The sequence below is a fragment of the Chrysemys picta genome, chromosome 3, assembly GCF_011386835.1.
Source record: "Chrysemys picta bellii isolate R12L10 chromosome 3, ASM1138683v2, whole genome shotgun sequence".
Classification (NCBI taxonomy): domain Eukaryota; kingdom Metazoa; phylum Chordata; order Testudines; family Emydidae; genus Chrysemys; species Chrysemys picta.
The window spans coordinates 23,828,524-23,848,085 of record NC_088793.1 but is presented as its reverse complement, the minus strand read 5'-3'; the positions used below and the strand labels follow the sequence as shown (position 1 = coordinate 23,848,085).

General features: G+C 43.0%; 1 protein-coding gene across 4 annotated transcripts in view; it reads right to left on the bottom strand.

Annotated features, from left to right (window-relative positions):
* Positions 1-19,562, bottom strand: part of LDAH (lipid droplet associated hydrolase) — a 183,642-nt gene that overhangs the window by 20,535 nt on the left and 143,545 nt on the right. The window lies entirely within an intron of this gene.

The following is a 19,562-nucleotide window of genomic DNA, read 5'->3' as shown; positions in this document are numbered from 1 at the left end:
GGGGCAGTGTCACTTCCTGTCACAGTGGTAAAGTGGCTGGCACAGGCCCGGGACGCAGTGCCAGCCGTCAGTCAAAGCCTCCCTGCCTCTCCCCATCCCCAGGGCTAGGAGCCAGGGCCTGAGTGGGCAGGATCTGTGGCTGCAAGGAAGGAACCAATGAGCTACGACTGCAGGAAAGGGACCAGTTGGGACACAGAGACAGCTCTTTCTGAGCTGCAACATCTGCTTGCAAAAATTCTGGACATTGCCTCTTATTTGAAAAGTCCCCCCGGACAGAGGGCGGGGGATCAAAATAGATATTGTATCCGGGAAAACCAGGACGTGTGGTAACCTTAGACCCGTGACTTTCAGAAGTGCTGAGCACCTGCAGATTCGGCTGGCTCCCAGTGGAGTAGTGGCTGTTCAGCATCTCTGAAAATCAGACCGATGGCATCTCAGATCAGAGGCCATTTTTGAAAACCTTGGCTTTAAAGTGCACCGAAAAATAGGAAATGTCGTAGAATCAATATGGGTACAAACCCCGAGCTGTGAGAATGTCTATATAGCAGTAGGGCTACACTACTTGCCTCTGGATCAAGAAAAAGAAACTGAGTGCAGAGCGGTGAAGGATTACAAAAAGGCAGCAAAATCTAGCAAAATCGTAATAAAGGTGGTAATTAAGGTGGAATTCAATTACCCACATAAACGGGTTAAACAGCACAACAGGACAAAGTTTAGAGAAACAATTTCTTGACACTTTAACACTAGACACTTTGAGTGACTGCTTGGAATAGCCAGTTCTAGAGCACACAAGAGGAGAGGTTATTCTTGATATCTTAGGAAACACATAGAAGGTAATCAAGAAGTGACAATGGCTGTGCCACTAAGTAACAGAGACCACAACATAACTAGCTCAAGATGTAAAAACAAAGAACAAGAGGAAGGAAACCTGCAATAGACTTGGGGAGCCTGTGGGATCATCAGGGCTAAAGAGAACAAATAAGGAAGATAAGGACATTGCTGAGAAGCCAAATGATTTCTTTGCCTGGTCTTTATCAATTAGAATGTTGGGGAGATTCTTACTTCAGACCTGCTTTTTTCTCGTAATAAGGATGAGATGCGCCAACAGTCTGAGGTGCCAGAAAAATTATTGCTGGAGCAAACTGATCATTTAGAAAGTATAAGTCATCAGGCCCAGATGGTGTATCCAAGAGTTCTGAAGAAGCTTAAATAAGGAGTGGCTGAACTGCTAACCAAAAAATTGCAATCTCATTAAACATAGCCACTGTTCCAGAGATTTAGAGAGCAGCAAGTGTTGTATCTATATTTTAAAAAGACCCTGGAGTGAACCGGGGAATTATCGACTGGTAAGCCTTACATCTGCAGCGGGTAAATTGATTGAAATGATAACTGAAAACTGAACAACAAAACACCTGGAAGGTGTCTAACTAACATGGAGTCTGAAAAGGAAAATCATGTTTCACTAATCTCTTATAATTCTTGAATGTGTCAATGAAGTAGTGGATAAAGGAGAACCAGTTGACATAATTTATTTAGACTTCCAAAAGGCCTTTGACAAAGTTCCACAGAAAAGGCTAATAAAGAAGATAAGTAGTAACAGCATGAGAGGCAAAGTGTTGCCTGGATCAAAAACTGGCAAAGAGACAGAAAACAAAGGGTAAGATTAAATGGCAAAAGGTTAACAGCAGTTGCTTCAAGGTTCCATACTAGGTCCTGTGTTGTTTAATAAATTTATTAATGATCTGGAAAAGGGGACTGAGTAGTGAGGTAGCAACATTTGCAGATGACATTTAGGTTAGTCAGGATCAGACAAGACTGTGAGGAACTTCAGACAGACCTAAACAAATTAGGTGAAAGGGCAATGCAATGGCAAATTAAATTCAGTGTCAATAAATACACAGTAATCCATGTGGGGAGGAAAATTTTTTAACTATTTGGACCTCTTACAGGGGTCTAAATGAACAGTATCAGCTCAAAGAAGGGACCTGGATGTCACTGTAGACAATTCAACGAAAACCTCTGCTCAGTGTGCAGCTGCAGTTAAAAAAGCAAACAAGATGTTAGGTTGCACAAGGAATGGGATGGTGAATAATACAGAGAATACTGAAATGTAAATCAATGGTGCAGCCTCATCTGGAATTGGTATTGGTCACCCCATCTGATATAAGGTATTGCAGAACTAGGTGGATTCAGAGAAAGGTGGCAAGAATAATCTAAGGCATAAAAAAATCATACAAAGAGAGACTGAAAAGACTGGGATTGTTCACTTAAATAAGGCGATGAATGAGAGAGGACATGATACCAATATATGAAATATGGTATAGAGAAGGTAGATTGGGAACGCCTGTTCTCGCTGTCTCATAACACAAGAACAAGAGGGCAGTCAGTACAATTAAAAGGTGGAAAATTAAAAAAAAAAAAACTTTTCCCACACACAGTGTGATTAAACCTTGGAACTCAGTGCCACAGGAAGTTGTTGAGGCGAAGAATTTAACAAGATTCAAAATGGGATTGCACATTTATATGGAAAACATATAACCATTTTTTTTGGTGCAAGGGATGTTAAACCTCATGCATAAGAGCTTAAACTTGTCTCTAACTATAGAAATGTGGAAGAGACCTAATGTAGAAGGCAGATCACCCCACATCTGCAGACTGAGGGGTTCTTACACCTTAATCTGAAACATCTGGCACTGGCCAATGTCAGAGACAGAACAGTGGACAAGATGGGCCTCAGATCTGATCTAGTCTGGCAATTCCTAAATTCTTAAACACAATGCTTTTGGAGTACCTCGTGAAATTTACTCCTTTTCCTAATTATTATTTTATCAGGGCTAGTGGTGATATTTTAAAAAGTAACTTCTCCAGATATTTATATAAAAATCTAACCTGAAAATAACTCAAATGCTCAACCAAAAAGGAAAGGGTACAGAAAACATCAGTGTACTGGGTGAATGACGAATATTCACCATTTATTTAAAAACAAACCTCCCCCCCATCCCTATCCCAACCCACCCCTCTCTACAAGGGGCCAACCAAGTGAAAATGCCTGGGGCGTGGACTTTCAAAAACACTGAGTAGCCACGAGTTGATTGATTTCAATTGGAACTGTAGGTGCTCAGCACTTGTGAAAATCAGCCCCTCAACTTCTTGTGATAGTAAAAACTGATAACACCTTCCTACTGCTATTTCTTCGCTGACCAATATAATAACGGAATACAAAGGTTTTTTTTATATTTTTATCATTAATATTCTATTTAGTAGTTTAAATGCAATAGGACAGGTATAAATATATACTGCAGCAATAAAATACATGCACAGCACAGATGTACAACAGACATGGACATCTTTCATAACAGCTTACTACCCTGGAACAATCTAAGGCCTGAACCTGAAAAGACTTATGCATGCAAGTAATCCCACTGAAGTGAACTGGTCCACACGTGGACATAAAATTAAGATGTGCTTAAACAAAGAGTAGCATCAAAGCCTTAAAAAATGTTGTGAGCTAGATCATACTTACATTAACTGGTTAAATCAAATGGAAAATCCCAACATTTTAAAATAATGTACCGTCAATACTGCACTCTGTTTATTTATTAAATATGTATATTGTGAAGTGGCTACTGAATGAATAAAATTGGGTGTACAGATATATTGTTTATAGGCAGGATCAGTGGTTTTCTCTCCCCTTTGCTGTTACAATATGACAAATTGGACTCCTTCACAGTGATATTTTTCTCAAAAACAAAGTCATAAAGTTCAGGGAGAAATCCTTCTCTGCCACCGCTTCCTAGTTCCGTACTCTGCTAAACTTGACATGTTGTCCTGTTTCCTTACTAGGAGAACACTGAGCTTTGTTTTCAAAGAAAATTATTCAGAAGTATCCACTACATTTTGTGCCCAACTTTAGGCCTGATTTTCAACAGGTTCTGAGAACATCCAGCTCTAACCAAAGTCTATGGGAGTGGAGTGCTTGGCCCTTCTGAAAATCTGACTGCGAGTTGGACACCCAGAATCTGAGGCACACAAAATTAACGAACACATCTGAAATCTTCTGTCAAATTGGTCAGTGGGAGGCTCCCCACGGAGGTCACATGCTAGGTGCTTGTCACCCATTTCTGCAGCTAGGACAGTGTAAGACAAGAGCCAAATGGCTTATTTTGTCTGAAAATTTCTATGAAACTGCCTAGAATCATTATTAGAGTCCTGTAACCTGGAACAATATTTATTGTTTGTTCCAACTTCTGGTATGATGTAAACAAGCACAGTGTAGTGTACCTCTTTTGTTCAAAGCAGGGCCCATATCATGTGGACATATGCACATGCTTAACTTTATGCACTGTGAGTAATTTCATAGAAATCAATGGGATTACTCACAGTGTGCAAAATTAAGCATGTGCATAAGTCTTTGCAGGATTGGAGCCTGGGGTAATCACCTGAACTATGCCGCTAATTTAGGACTGTGTCCAAGTTACATCAGGGTTGTGACCTTTGCACCAAAGTTGCAGTTTGAAACACTGAGTGAGCAGTGCCACTCAGAAATAAATTGCATGTCTGAGTTCAGGTAAATTTGGTTTATTAAAGGCAAACAAAAGTTAAAAAACAACATTTTTTTTTTAAATTCCTTACATCTTTTAGTAATGTGAAAGATAATAATTATCTTTTAGATACAGAGTTGGATGAGGAATCAAGAGGTCTGGATTATCTCCCCATCTCTGCCACAGAATTCCTCTGTGGCTTTGGAGCAGTCACAAAATCCTTGTGCCGCAGTTTCCCCATTTGATAATAATACAGGGTGGCCTGATGGGGGTGGTGTGTGAATTAATTAGTTAATGTTTGTAAAAAGCCTTGAAATAGTTGGAAGGAAAACATTATATAAACACAGATTACCATCAATTAGGATTTATAAAAGATAATTTAAAAGACACTAACAAAGTTTGTGAACTTGATCACGTCCCTTTAAAAATTTCCACTACTGCCTCACATACTGCATGTTACAGAGAGCCAGTACAAGAGGACTGAATGTAAACGGCTGTCCTGAATACTAAAAAGCCCTGCAATAGCAGGCCTAAGGGCCAAATTTTCAAATGCTCAACAGCACCCAAAGTCTGGGCTCATCTACATGGAAACGTTGCATTGGTTTAATTAAAGTGCAATTTTAAATGGATTTAGTGAAACTGGTGCAACAGGCTGTGTGGATACTGTTAGACCCTGATTCCTGCATATCCGTATACATGTGCTTAACTCTGCTATCATTAGAAGCCTTAGGACAGCTCACAGTTATTACGTTAAGAACCTGTGTGTCTTCAAGATCAGGGCCTCATTTTGGTTTAAATCAGGATTAGTTTGGTTTATCTTAAATTGATTAGAAATTGATGTAAGTTGAACTGAAATAAGCCACTCTTCCTCTGAAATAAAAGTGTCTACACAGGGGTTTGCACCAGCATAACTCCACTGGTTAAAAAACGGATTTAAGTTTAACTGGTGCAACTTTCTCATGTAGACAAGGCCTCGGCTGAGATTTAGGGACCTAAACAAAGTCAGATTTACCAAAGTGCTCAGCACTCAGCAGTTCCCATCGTGGCACTCGTGCGACCAGATTTTCAAACAAGATCAACATGAAACGTACCAGGTTCTTTTGAAACTCGGACCACTTATTTTGGTACCTAAATGGGAGATAAGCTCTTTTGAAATTGAGGCCCTTGGTCTCCTACATATTTTACAGACATTAAAGAGGCGTACTGTAAAATTTAAAAACACACTTATGTCTGACATTTGTTTTACCTACGCTTGTTATAAGTAACATCTAAGAGTGCTAAAAAAGAAAAAAGTTAGCAACCCCTCCAACGCTAGGGTTACCATATTTCAACAAGCAAAAAAGAGGACGGGAGGAGCCCCGCCCTAGCCCCGCCCCTGCCCCTCCCACTTCCCGCCCCCCCAGAACCCCCAACCCTCCCCCCGTTCCTTGTCCCCTGACTGCCCCCTCCTGGGACCCCTGCCCCTAACTGCCCCCCGGGACTCCACTCCCTATCTAAGCCTCCTTGCCTCTTGTCCCCTGACTGCCCCAACCCTTATCCACACCCCCACCCCCAGACAGACCCCTGGGACTCCCACGCCCCATCCAACCACTCCCCACCCCCTGACAGCCCCCCCCCAGAACTCCCAACCCATCTAAACCCCTCTGCTCCCTGTCCCCTGACTGCTCCGATCCCTCTCCACACTCCTGCCCCCTGACAGCCCCCCCAGAACTCCCAACCCATCTAAACCCCTCTGCTCCCTGTCCCCTGACTGCTCCGATCCCTCTCTCCACTCCTGCCCCCTGACAGCTCCCCCCCAGAACTCCCAGCCCCCTACCCCCCGCTCCTTGTCCCCTGACTGCCCCCTCCTGGGACCCCTGCTCCTAACTGCCCTCCAGAACCCCACCCCCTACCTAAGACTCCCTGTTCCTTGTCCCCTAACTGCCCCCTCCTAAGACCCCCCCCAACTGCCCCCCAGGACCCTACCCCCTACCTGTACCCTGACTGCCCAAAACTTTCTCCACTCCCCTCCAAAAGCCCCCCCCGTTTCTTGACTGCCCCCTCCAGAACCTCCCTGTCCCTTCTCCTGCCCCCCCTTACCCTGCTGCTCAGAACAGGGTGTTGGGCTCTGTGCCAGCCGGACACATGGCTGAGCTCCCCTGCACAACACAAAACCCGGTCCCTGGCCCTGCACAGGGTTGCCGGAGCGGGCTGCAGGAGGAGGAGCTGCCGGCCGGCTCAGAATGCAGGGAGGGGGTGGTGGGAGGAGGAAGCTGCTCCGGAGTCCAGCCCGGGACTTTCCTGCAGCCCTCCCAGCCGCTCGCTCTGCTCTGCCGGGGGAGGGGGAAATCCCGGACATTGTGAGTGCTTTACAAATTCCCCCCGGACGCTATTTTTAGCACACAAAAGGAGGACATGTCCGGGTAAATCCGGACGAATGGTAACCCTATCCAACGCCCTCTCTCAAACAATATTTCTACTTGTCCAGTTTGTTTATTTTGTGTACATGACAGTGATTTGTGCACAGCCAGTTTCGTTGTTTCCACTGCATAATCGGTTAGGCCATGATCCTACAAAAATGTGCGCACACGCTTATCTTGACACACTGTAAGTAGTCCGGCTTCAATGAGACAACTCGCAGAGTATAAAGTTAAGAATATATTAGTTTTTGCAGGATCAGGACCTCTGTCAATTTCCTCTGATCATGTGGGTTTTTCACATAGCAATCAGGGTGATCGGAGACAGCTGTAGTAGTATCTGAAATAATTTTTAATATATTTTATTAAATTGCTTACTTTGCAAGTTGTTGGTGTCCCTTTATATTCAGAACCAAAACTTTAGGGTTTAATTAAAAAAAACCCACAAAGCCAATAATAAAGTTATCATTAAAAATTACACTTCACTTTTAAAATGTAAAGCCATTTTGAACTGGTAAATCCTGCCTATTTTCTTTAAAAAAAAAAGTTTGATATGTATGTCCTTTTTATACATCATACTGCAAAGGTGAAGGCAATGGCGGGATTGAAAATGGAAGTCCTTCATTTATTCACAGGTCAGGTATAGTGCAGTTAACTGCAGCGCAAGTTTCTCCACATGATCCTGCCAATGACCTTTCTCCTGACCTGGAAGGATCACTCTCTCTCCATGAATTAGAGGTGATTAAGCATCAGTGTCAATTTAGTCTCAGGCCTTTGCTAAGCAGAGACGGCTAACTGTGCCAAAATGTGTTTGATTTATTCCTGGTGGTTTTGTGACAGAGGAACACTGATTAGACTCAAATCAAGGACCCAGAAAAGAAAAGACTGCTTTATATCATTGGTAGTTCTTTAACCCAAAGTGTCACAGCAAGGGCTTAATATCCATCGGCTAAATTAATAGTTTTCACAAACCACAGTGACTGAAATCAATCAAGCTTTTCAGTCTTTCGGGCTATTTAATGCTGATTCAATTAACCAATTGTCAAATGAATATCTGTATCTACTGAGCTGAAGTTCAAACTCCCCTCATTTACCTCAATATAGAGTAAGGCAAGTAAAGTATAAAATAAAAGATTTCCCCTGCTTTGATGGCACAAGAAGTCCAATCGCCGTATTTATTTCTCAGGTTTAAGAGCCGGATCCTCCGCTGGTGTATCTGTAGTGCAGCTCTATAGTAGTCAATGGAGCTGCACTGAAGAAATGGCCCTAAAACTTTAAAACCTGTACAAGTTTTCAGGCAGGACACATGATGCTACTCAGCTCGGCTAAGTTTATATGTGACATATCAAGCAATTTAGTGATTTCCTTCAACTTCACTTCCACAGTTTGAAGAGAATGTGCACGTTTTCTTGAAACCCCCTAGCTTTTTGCTTGGTGACTCAATGTTGCAATCTGCAAATACCACTAAGTTGCTGATTTGCAACAGGAACATTGTATTAGCAGGAATAGTTAATTGCAAACTCCAGTTGGACATTGAAGAGCCACATTGTGTTACTTGTGGTTACATTTTGAGATGGACGTGAGCCCTGAATTAGGTAAAAAACAACAGCGCTTTGAGATGCCATGACTTTAGCTCTTGTCCCCATTGTCTCACTATGTAATAAACACTTAGCAACGTAAATAAAGAAATGTAAAAACAATACTGTGTTCTCTTAATTGCCCAAGCATCTGGGGTCCTCTGTAACGTAAAAAATAGATACAAAGCAATGGCACACTAGTGGAACAATAGAGAAGATCCAAAGAAAAATTATTTTCCACTTGGTTGACCAAGCAATTAAGGAAATAAATATGAAGACTTCTTTTCTAACAAAAAATGAGTGGCCATGAAGACAGCCCCTTTAATACCGGGCGCCCCATCATTTGTTCTTCAGGCTACAGCAAATCTGGGACTACACAGAGCTACCCACGCTCGAGAGAGCACTTCATTCCCCCCACGCTTGTTGGCTCCGCTCAGCCTATCCTCCCGCCTACAGGACTGACTGAATTCTATGCCTATGAATTCTGCTCATTAAAGGTGGCTCAAAGTTATGTTATAGGTCAGTAATGAGGGAGAATAAAGCAATTTTGATAGGCAATTTATTCGTGCCTGGGAAGCAAATGCTGCTCACAAATCTGGAGGTGGCTCAGAAACAGGCTTGATGAAAGGCCTAATCTGCTCAGCCACTCCGGTTGGAAGTTCCTTAGTTTGAGCTTCTGCTTGTACTAACCAATAGCGAGAGTGAGGGGACAGCCCACACTATGCCTGAAAGATTTTTTTGTTTTTGTTTTTTTTAATGGGCACATGAAATCTTTGGATCCAATTGTGTGTGTGACTTCCCGGCTGCATTTGGTGGGAGCCAGGCCAGGGAGTACGAAGAGGAGCTACGCTCCAGCAGGGGCATCAGGAAAAATGTTGTTGGACTCGGCCAAAGTTCCTCCTCAGGGTGAGTGTGGCAGCATTCCCTCACAGCAGCGGTACTACCACCCACCCACAGGCTCAGGAGGAGGGGGAAAAGGGTCACGGCCCTCCCTTCCCCACGCTCCTTGCTGGGAGGCTAGTGCTACTGCTCGCCAGACAGGTTCAGACACACTACGTGTGCAGAGGTGAGGGAAGGCTTCTTGTGCCACTTCATCCCCGACCCATCTCATTTACACACCTGCCCAAGCCAGGCACAATCCAGCCCATGGAAATTGGCACATCGAGCTCCTGCTCCCTGTGCTCTACTCTCCAGTCTTTTGCCTGCTCCATGACATGGTGTCTTTGCATTGGGTATTTTGACACCATATCACATGGCAACCTCCTATCAGATTGCTGCCCACTATCACTCCCAATCACTTCTGGCACTCCTGCTTTCCAGATACCCGCCTCCTTCCACACAGTATGTCTGTTTAGGCTTTTTTTCTTTTCTTCCACAGATGTACTTTATTAGCCTGCATTTTTCCAGCCTGAATCGTATTTCATTGTTTGCTGCCTGCATTTCTAGCCTTTTCTATTATGTCGCTGTCCTCACTGGCATTTGCAGCACCTCCCCTTTCAGTATCATCTCTACCTCTGAATAACGATCTTGAAATACCACCAGGCCTTAGCAGAGCTTCCTTCAGTAAGCTCTAGTAATCGTCTGCAAACTCATTTCTAACACAAAACAAGGGGACATTCAATGACATTAAATGGTGGAAAATTCAAAACCAATCAAAGGAAATATTTTTCACACAATGTGTGATTAAACTGTAGAACTCGTTGCACAGGAAGTTGTTGAGGCCAAGAATTTAACAAGCTTCAAAAAGGGATTGGATGTTTATATGGATATCAAAGAACATCCAGTGATACCGTAATTAATGGCAACAACAATTTTGGAAGGGATATTAAAACTTGTGTTTCAGGGCATAAGCCAATCTCTAACTATTAGGATATGTCTATACAGGTAGCATCTCAGAGCCTGGGTCAACAGATGTGGGCTCGTGAAGCGCTGAAGATAGCTGTGTAGATACTACAGCTTGGGCCGCTCAGGTTCTGAAGCCCACCTCTGTCCTTAGGCTTCAGAGTCCCAGCTCCAGTCCCGAACATCTACACAGCTTTTTTTAGCACTGTGGTGTGAGTCCGAGTCTGTCGACCCAGGCTCTCAGGCTCACTGCTGCGGGCTGTGTAGACAAACCTTTTGAGATCTATGCTGAGGGAAGGATTATCCCACATCCGCCTTCCATGGGCTTCTTGCAGCTTCGTCAGATGCGCTTGGCCTTTGCTAGAGGCAAATACTCGACTAGATGGACCTCTGGTCTGATCCAGTCTGGCAATTTCCCTGTTCCTAGCAACTCAATACTGTACCAGTTAGCATGAGAAATTTATGTTCATCCATGACCAGCCCACTCTGAACTAATTTTTCAGCAATATCTTGTGAGGCATTATATATTCCAGCAACCTAGACAAAATGAGAGTCCCTGTCTTTCCTGGCCCAGTCCACGGAGCTACAAGAGACCCAACTGGGGTGGGGGAAGAAGAATATAATTTCTATTCCACCAGGTAAAGATTTACAAGAGTGGCTACAGCTAGTTTTCTGGGTCTAAACCTATTGGGTCAACATAATCACTTCTTGATGTTTAGCAGCTATTCTCTGCAGCTGTTCTGTTTGTACAGCGCTTAGCACAATGGGGTCCTGGCCCATAACTGGGGCTCCAAGGCGCTACAGTAATAGAAACAATACAAATGTACGGTATCGCCTTAGAGACAGGTAGTGATCAGCATGGACTGAACGGCTTTCTGCAGAAGCCAGTAAGAACTAGGGACAGGGGAAGGGCTGACATGAAGTTGAGAATAATTGATTTTGTATGGCGCGACGAGTTACTTCATTCATATGTATTATTTTTGTGTGTTAAAGTTGTGCACCAGGGCACCAATCAGTATCAGGGTCCCACAGTCCTAGGTGCTGGCAGTACTACGTACATGGAAGTCTGCAACGATACATTCTTATTCAAGTCTAATGTCATAAAGGGGCTGTCTGCAGAGTCTTCTCAAAAGTTCTTAGCCTCCCTTACTAAGGTTGACTGGCCATATGATCATTTCAGATTGTTGCAAACGTTACAAGAAATATGTTTAAATAAGTAAGTTCTTGAAAGTGTACTTCCCAACATCTGGCATATTTAAAGGTAGAATGAACAATATGCTAGAAAATGTGCAAAAGCAGAAAATCCTGCAATGACTTGGATTCTGGTCCCACTGTGCTAAATCCAATCCCTGCCCCAAAGGGTTTACAGTTTGTCTCTAGATTCCATATCTGTGTAACACTAAGTTGTTCATAAGCACTGGATTGATGGCCACACTTTCCCTAAGAAAGAAAAAAAAATGATCAGAGTCCGACGTATGAAAATTATTTCCGAAGGGGTGGAAACACAAGCCCCCTCGCTCATTTGTACTTTGTAGCTTATTTGAATATTACGGTTTGCCTGTCTCTTAAATGTCCTCTCACTACTGAGATAGTATTAGCCAAATTGCAATGTAATTAATCAAATTTAGGTTGAGTTTCCATGTCAAATTGAAATGACCTGCAAGGAGTAGATTTAGCCTTTGAAAATATGTTTTCCTCAGGGAATGTACTACCATCTGGTCACATTTTTTCCTGGTAAGTTGCCCATCTTATTGTAAGGTTCTTCAGAGGAGTGTAACACTAGTTTCCTTTCCAGTTTATCCTTTGCTCCCAAGGAAGCAATCTCTGTCATTCCTTAGAAAAGCTCAGAACACGGTGGTAAGAAATAATAATACCAAACAGCAGTGTAATTTCCTAAGGGGAAAACATATTTTCTATCTGTAATTATTGCCAACAGCAATCTTGGAAATTTTGTATAATTTACTGTTTAAAGCATCAAACAGAAGGAACTGTTTAGTACCAGGGATGACTGAAGTAGGAATATGAGAAAAAAATAAATGTTAAAAAAAAAATGTTGACGTTTGGAGATTTACATGATGTAAACGTTTGCTTTGGCTTCCTTGCTGGTTTACACATGGGTCTCAAATGAAAACAGTTTAATTAGTGTAGAATAATAATAATAATAACCCCCCCAACATGCATAATAGCTGCATTTAATATAAACGTCTTCTCCAATCTGCTCGATATTAAAGTTACAGCAAGACCACAACTATACACGAAATTTAGCCGGGAGCACTCGAAAAAAGCACAGCAGGGCTGAAGGCAACAATAAACAAAACATTATTCAACAACTATATCCAGGTGCTTTAACAAACAATGGATGCCTTGTCAGGGAGCGAGAAAAATATTCATTTGCTTTGTGCACTGCAGCATGCACAGCCTGAGTGGGGTGTGTGACGGAAATTGAAATATCTGTGCACTTATTCCTGCTCTGAGTAACTTGGAGTTAACTCCCATTGACTTCAACTGATGGAGAGAACTGAGTCTTAACCAATCAAACTCAGTCTTAACCAATTAAACTCTCGCATCCTCTGCAAGATGGCCCTGGTGATGGTAATTTTGGTGGAGGGTCTAGGTTTTAATGGTGGAAAGCAACTAAAACCTCACTTGTTGTGTAGGAAGGGCACAGAATGGACCTCAAAAGGAGGAAGGGCTGGCTACAAAGTAGAATGGGCAGCGTGTGTTCCAATGTAGCAACTCCATGCAGAGGGTCCTGCCAGAGCTCTGATGGGAATCAAGTAGGGTGACCAGACAGCAAGTGTGAAAAATCGGGACGGGGGTGGGGGCTAATAGGAGCCTATATAAGAAAAAGACCCCAAAATCGGGACTGTCCCTATAAAATTGGGACATCTGGACACCCTAGAATCAAGGCCCCATTCTAGCCAAGTATTTCAGCATGTGAGTAGCTCCACTGAAGTCAATCTCAATGTTTTTGTGGATCAGGGCCTAAAGTTGACCCTTCCTCATGGAACCATGATGGAGGGCAGCACTTGGATCACCATTTGCTTTCTAAGTAGGTGAATTCCCACTCAGGCACAGTGGATTTAATTAGCATTGGGAAGGTGAACCTACACCTCCCTGTGTCAGCTTGGGCTGATTTCACTCCCATGTTCTGTAGTGTTGAACCCCCACCCCCGATCGCCATACATGCAACACAATTCTAGTTATGGCTTGGTATTGCTGTCTTTAAATACCTGTTCACCTGATTGTTGCAATTAGCAGTAACTGAAATCACCCTTCCAACACTACACTCATGACACATGGCAAGGCTGGCTTAAATACTCTTTTAACGACTCACTACATATCTAGACTAGAATCTGTGAGCCTGTTGCAAATGACCAGTATTTAACCGAGTTAGTTAGTGCCTTTATAAATGCTCATCCAGATACCCCCACAAATGTTTACTCCAGGACACAAATGTTTGTGGTTTACTCCTGAGTGTTGTTAGCTTTGTTGGAACCATTTTACCCTAAAGTAAGTGGTACATGTTTGTGCCCCGGAGAAAACGTTTGTGGAGTGTCTACTGTCAAAGCCATTACCTAAATGAAGTTAATTGCCAATCAATTAACTCAAGTCACAACACGACCACAAACTCTATTCTAGACGTACCCTCGTGGAACTGAGAAAGGCACAGGAAAAGGTCTGTTCCAAAGCTTGTTGAAATCAATGTGAATTTCTCCACTGAATTCAGTGGGCTTTGGGTCAGGCTCAAAACGAACAAAGCCCCACTATGCAGATGACTGTCACTACTGCTACTGTCTAACATACAAAGTGACCACAGCTGCTAGCATTTAACCAGCAGATACCTATTTTCAACAACTCCTCCATGCTGCAGGGTTTTCTTCTCCCACTTCCAGTCTCTTAGCAGTGTATCACCTGACTCATCACCAGTTTGTCAAATTAACTCAGTTCCCAGGGATGACACCTCCAAAACGGTGAATACACAAACCCTCAAACAAATCCCAAACTGTGCTGTGTACTTCTTGGACATTATCAACAGGCCCATTATCAAAACATTCAAGACCCATGAGTAATATTTATGATGAGAAGAAAACTGACAGTATTTAATATGTTTTTTCTTTGAAAAAGAAAATGAATAATAAATCTGGAAAATAATATATATATTCCCATTTGGTTTATTTTCCAGATTTAGTATTATTTTTCCTATATACATGCACAGGGCATCTGTAGGAAAATAAAAGCTTTTACAAGTAATAAAATGCCCTTGTTAAACTTTTATCTCTCTTTCTTTTGGAAGTGGGGTACATTTAGAAAGCAGAGTGACTTAAAAAAATAAATAGGACTGTAAATATATAAAAGTCATTCACCTTCCTCCAATAATTTAATATGAGCATCCTATTCCTAAATTGGGAAAACTTTAGTTCACTCACAGAGAGAATAAAGCAGATGTGGGATTTTTCCGTCCGTGTTTAAGTGCTGTCTTGGGAAGGTGAGTTGTCTGACAACATTAAGCAAACATTTTAGTCAGGCATCGCACAGGAAAATAAACAGTAGCAGAGGAAGCATGAAAATATGAAAGGCTGTTATTCTTTAGCCCGTTTTCCTGGAAGGCAGGTGATAAAATATTACTGTATTTCCACAGGTAAGGAAACACTCTCTTAAGTGCCTCGCAAAAATACATATTACAATAATAATTTAAAATGTCATGCCGTATGAGGCTCAACTGTGGCAGCACAGAAAGGCCTGTGGAGGCTCTGTGACTGCAGGAGCAAAGGAGAATAGGATTTGCCATTCTGGGTCAGCCCAGTGGACCACCTAGTCCAGTGTCCTGTCTCTTGACAGTATTCGGTAGCAGCAGATTTAGGGGAAAAGTTTAAGACACCTTGCAGTAGGCAGCTATGGAATAACCTGCTCTGAGGGAAAGTCCTTTCTGAACCCCCATTAGTCAGAAGGTAAGAAGAGAGGGAGATCAGATGCTGTGCCACTCTGAGACAGCAGTGAAAGATTGGCAGCTCCCCACTGCCAGAGCCTTTCCCTAACTGCCTCCCCTCTACCAGGGCCTTTCCCTGTGTCAGGGAAAGGCTCTGGCAGCAGGGAGGCAGTGGGACACTACACTGTGAAAAACAGCAGTGTAGATGTGGAAGGCACTGCTTGGACACCCACAGAGCCGTTTAGGGTATACACCTCTACCCCAGTATAACGCGATCCAATATAACACGGATTCGCATACAATGCGGTAAAGCAGAGCTCTGGGGAACAGGCTGCACGCTCCAGCAGATCAGCGCGTCAGGCTCCGACACGCTGCTCTGAGCAGCATGTTAAGGGTGGGAGGTGAGTGGGAGGCGGGTGGGCAAGCAGGGTGAGGAGGCGAATGGGGAGGTCAGCGTCAGGCAGGAGGGGGGTGAGGAGGCAGGCAGGCGGGAAGACGGCGAGCAGGAGAGCAGTGATCGGGCGGACACAGGGAGGCGCGCCGAACAGACGGTGAGAAGACTAGCGGGGAGGTGAGCGGTGGGCAGGTGGGTGGGTAGATGGGGTGAGGAGGCGAGCGGCGGCCGGGCGGGCGGGAGTGCTGGGTGGACGGTGAGGAGACTAGTGGGGAGGCTGATTTATCCCGGGCTCCGCACCCTTCTAGGGACGGCTCTGACACGCTGCTCTCAGTGGTGTGTTAAGGGTACCGGGCCGGGGCCGAGGGATTGGATAAGGGGCAGAAAGTCTCAGGGGGCAGTCAGGGGACAAGGAGCAGGGTGGGGTTGGATGGGTCAGGGATTCTGAGGGGTCAGTCAGGGGCGGAAAGTATGTGGGAGTCGGATAGAGGGCAGGGCCAGGCTGTTTGGGGAGGCACAGCCTTCCCTACCCGATATAACGTGGTTTCACCTATAATGCGGTAAGATTTTTTGGCTCCCGAGGACCGCGTTATATCGGGGTGGAGGTGTATATGCACAGGGTGCTGGCATATCTGTACTCTACTCACCTAAGCGGTGCCTCACTCTCTACACTGCTATTTATACCTATGCTAGCTGGATGTGCAGTGTCTGTACTCTACACACCACTGTAAGTGTAGACCTGTCCTTAGAGAAGCCTAAGGGTTGCCACTGTGACTAGCACTTGCATGAGTGCACTAGGGTGGAAGGGAAAGAGGGAGGAGACCTCTCTCCATGGCCACACTGGTTCCTACTGTACAGCTGTAACAATCTGGTCCATGCTATACAGATGCAACTGTCTAATCATGCAGGCAAGATGCTGATTTCACTGACTTGACTTGTAACTAAACTTCACCTTCAAAATTCAGAATCTCTGGCTATCAAGGCAAACACAAATTTTGCAAGGTTTCTCCTATAATACTGGAATGGGTTATTTAAGGCTTACAGTATTATCCGAAGAAATTGCCCTGCTGTGCGACCTTGGGTGTCTCACTATACTTCTCTGTGCGTCTGATTCCCCTCCTTATTCTTTGTCTTGTCTGTTTGTGGCCAGGACGGTTTTTTACTATGTGTCTGTATAGAGCCTAGCACAATTGGACCTTGATCATGATTGGGGCTCTAGGCCCTAATGTAATGAATAATAATACCATCCCCAGCACCACCACCACCATCATCACAGGAAAATGATTTCCTTGAATCAAGGTGAAAGGCATTAGCAGAACACTGTAGGCAACACCCTCGTAACCGTACAGAGGATTTTAGTTTCCAGGTGGTTACGGGCAAATCAGTGCACTTCAGCAGAGCTGTGGCATTTACACAAGCTAATGATTTGGCCCGTAATCTTTTAGGAGTTAAGACTATCTTTTCAATGCAAGCAAATACATTCTGTAAATGATACTGTCTTCATTTCAAAGCAAAGATCAAGCTTAAAAGTAAGATAATGTAGGTGCCTAATTTTAGGTTCTTAAGTCTGAAAACTGTCATTGAGAATTGAAGGGGAAAGTATTTGTATTTCATCATTTAAAATGACAGACTTGTAAACGAACTGCCTAGTATACTTTTTAAAACATTTAAAATTAAAAAAAAGGTCTGGGAAAGGTGGATGTTAAATAGTTTTGAATAGTTTTCACAATGCTCGTGTGGCAGGCTGAACCGGATGCTGTCATGCAATTAGCACTTCGGTAATGTTTTAATCTCAAAGTGCTCCAACAACATTACCAGCAAGGAAGCTTCCCATTTTATATATAAGGAAACTGAGGCAGAGAAGGGAAATGACTCGTTCAGATAAGACAGCAAGTCAGTGGCAGAGCTGCAGTTAGAATCCAGGAGTCCTGACAGCTAGTCCTCGCTAACCACTAAACGTTCTGCTTCCCTAACTGGCAATAAAGGTAAAGCTTTCCCGAATACTCAGATCATGTTGTTTTCTGCTGAATGCAACAAAATAAACCATCTGTAGCTAATATGCCATTATTGAATGTCTCTTTGTTTTAAAGAGATAGATGGATCAAAAACAAATCCTGGGATCTGAGCATTCCCAAACTTTCCCAGATCCAGACTCAAACGTCCCAATTGCCCCCAGGGGTAAAATTCTCAAAACAACCTAATTGCTTAACTACCTTCAAGTGCCTATGACACTTTTGACAAATTTTACCTTATAATCAGCCAAACCCAAATCCTGGATCCAAAAAGCTCCAAACTTTGGAGAAGTTTTGATTTGGATCCAAACTCTGTGGCTCAGTATATTTCGATGTCATTTTATATCCTCTCACAGCCCTCTAGAATATAGCAAAAGGAAGATTATTGTCTCCACTCTTAATTTTTATGATGTTTTAAAACAATTTCAAATGCTGTTTTCCAAGTTATGATTTTTTCACTCCTCCCCATCCTTTCCAAACACCATAAAGCAAACTATCCCCTCCACAGATTTTAGCTACTCCCCTGGCCTGTAAACAGGTTAAACAAACAGGGAGATTCCTCAAGAGAAGTCACAGGTTCAAGATCACAAAGGATGACCGGGCATATGGGCCATTTGGAGGTTTTTCTTGCTATTGTGCTTATCTGTATCTTCGCTGTCATCCAGACGTTAACCTCTGACCTACAAGCCTGCCTCTCTAAAAAGCCTTGCAGTGTTTACCCATTATGTAATGTCTGTGCTTTTGTGGAAATTTTACAGAAACAAATGGAGGAAGTTTGCCAGTCAAACTAGTGGACAATAAATCCTGTCCTATGTAGATAGAGTGGTTTACTGTCACCATAAACCCCATACTTCCATGTCACAGAAGAAATGTTTTCAGATTTTAAAACATTACAGTCACATAAATGTTCCAGTACTGAAGAACAAGGCCAGTTTTATATTATCATTATTTTTATTAAGTATGAGAATTTACAAATTAATTTTTACTTGCTAACCTAATGACTGTCTATGTTTCAGATAATGGCAAGGCTAATAAAGTCCCATACTCAGTACTGTAACATTTTTTCTGTCTCTTCATTAGTGCAGGTCTGAAACACTTGGTTCCAAATCCTAAAATTAGTTTGCAATTTATAACATTTCCACTTCAAATGCCTTTCCTCAAAAATACTTCATTGTAAGTCTTTGATGATTTGGCGTCAGTCTTTAGCAAACCGCTTTCAGGACTGTAGATGGCATCTTTATAGGTACGTTATTTTATCTTGTTCTCCCACCCTCCCCCTGCCCATGTGTCTGTTTGTCCTCTTGCTGCCTCCCGTCTGCACAGACATTGTAAGCGCCCTGGGGCAGGGACTATTGTTTTGTTATCCCTGTATGTCAATACAATGCCTCATACAATGGGGCCCTGATCTTTGACTGGGGTTTCTAAAGAATAAATACATAATAATAACAAAATGTTATTTTAGATCACATGTAGAAGCAAATATTTTTTCAATCAGTAGTGGGGTGGGCAAAAAGGAACGCAACCTTTCTATCTCCATACACTCATCTCTTTGGTTGACAATTCTCATTAAGGCCCTCTTTCTGCTCCCTCTGAAAGGAGATTTACTCTTGACTCTAGTGAAAACAGGATCGGAACTCAAAGCCTTGTTATAATTAAGTTTTATAAATCTCATTTCCTTTCAGCGGAGAGAAAACACATTGTTGTGACTAAGCTTTGGATGTGGTAACAAATCCCTGGCAGGTTAGTTTGTTTTAATGGACACATTTACTTTTAAGGAAACTTTTACCATTTTTTCTTGCCCTTAATCATAGCTTTTATTGCAATTGCAGTAATTCAACAGATGTACATGCCAAAGGTAATATGTGTATTT